The following is a 1,561-nucleotide window of genomic DNA, read 5'->3' on the forward strand; positions in this document are numbered from 1 at the left end:
CAGAGAGAGAGAGAGAGAGAGAGAGAGAGAGAGAGAGAGAGAGAGACAGAGAGAGAGAGAGAGAGACGGGAATGGAACTCCCGTCGTTTATATGGGGAAAAAAGGCTACAGATGACGGGGGAAAAAAGGCTACAGATGACGGCAAAAAACATTTGAAAGACATAATAAGCATAAAATGTGCCGTTAATTGATCAAGTAGGTAGACTCAGGCCATTGATGCACCTATTGTATATTAGACAACTTGGACACACGCGTTGGTTGTTTTTTTCCCATAAAACTCCGACAGCTACGGAGTTGAAAGTTGGCAAGTACCGGCAAAAAAGATAGATAGGGCCCCATGACAGAGCTCGATTTTTTTAAATTTATTCTTTTCCTGAATTTAGACAAATATATTTGACAAAACGTTCCCGTCCTTCGTGGCCTTTGTGATTATTCCACTGAGAAACGAAACAAATCTGCATAGATGTCCTTTACAACGAAAGTGCCGGGAGTGATATTTCGCGAGGCGCATTTTGTTTTCAGAGCGTAGATCTAGATCTAGACTTTCTAATGTTTTTAATCTCTCAAGATTTATTGCTCCATTCCAGTAGAGTGTAAATATAGTAGACCAATGACTTTTAGTTGATGTTAATGCACCGATCATTCCTTTCTTCAAAAGAGGACCCAGCTAGTTGTCTATAATGCATTAATTCCATGAGTCAATCAAAGCACTTAATAGTACAAAACAAGGAGGAAAATGGTAATATCAGGTTAGTAATATTAAACTAAAGGAGAAATTATATGTAAATATTATTTTAATATGATTAGTGAATTGAAAAACTTAAAATTCCTCCCCCTTTTAAAAAAAACAACTAGCATGTGCGTAAGTTCTATAATTCCCTTTAATTTCCTATTTCTTGAGATGCAGAAAGTGTAGGACACTTAATTGTGTGTGTGTGTGTGTGTGTGTGTGTGTGTGTGTGTGTGTGTGTGTGTGGGGGAGAGAGAGAGAGAGGGAAAGAGAGAGAGAAAGAGAGAGAGGGAAATATAGAGAGCGAGAGAGACAAACAGACAGACAGACACACAGACCGACAGAGACACAAACAGACAGACAGACAGACACACAGACAGACACACACAGACAGAGTAAAGGAGACAAGGTGAGGGAATGGGACAGTAGGTTAACATTATTTGCTATCCTTATGAGAACTTACCATCAGAATCAATGCTGAAGAAAGAAAACAGAAAAAAATAATTTGTGAGTGGCTCTGTCAGACTTTCAAAGTATCAAAACGTATACATCAACACATATGTTTGGATAGTATTCTATAAAGTGTGTGTGGAAGGCCATACAGATTGTTCCTTCACCAAGTGCGATTCGATAGCACAAGATAATGTAGTCAAATTGCTTCTTTTGCTCTGATTTCTTATCCTAAAGCTATCCGTTCATTAACCTCTTCACTGCTGAGTAGACGTATGTTCTGTCTTGCATTCTCCACTCTTGTATTGTTTAATCTGGCTGACAAAAGAAGTTTTAGTTGGTAAAGTTACAGCTTGTGATTTTGCTTATTCTGAAACAATT

Source organism: Aplysia californica, unplaced genomic scaffold, assembly GCF_000002075.1.
Source record: "Aplysia californica isolate F4 #8 unplaced genomic scaffold, AplCal3.0 scaffold00508, whole genome shotgun sequence".
Taxonomy (NCBI): Eukaryota; Metazoa; Mollusca; class Gastropoda; order Aplysiida; family Aplysiidae; genus Aplysia; species Aplysia californica.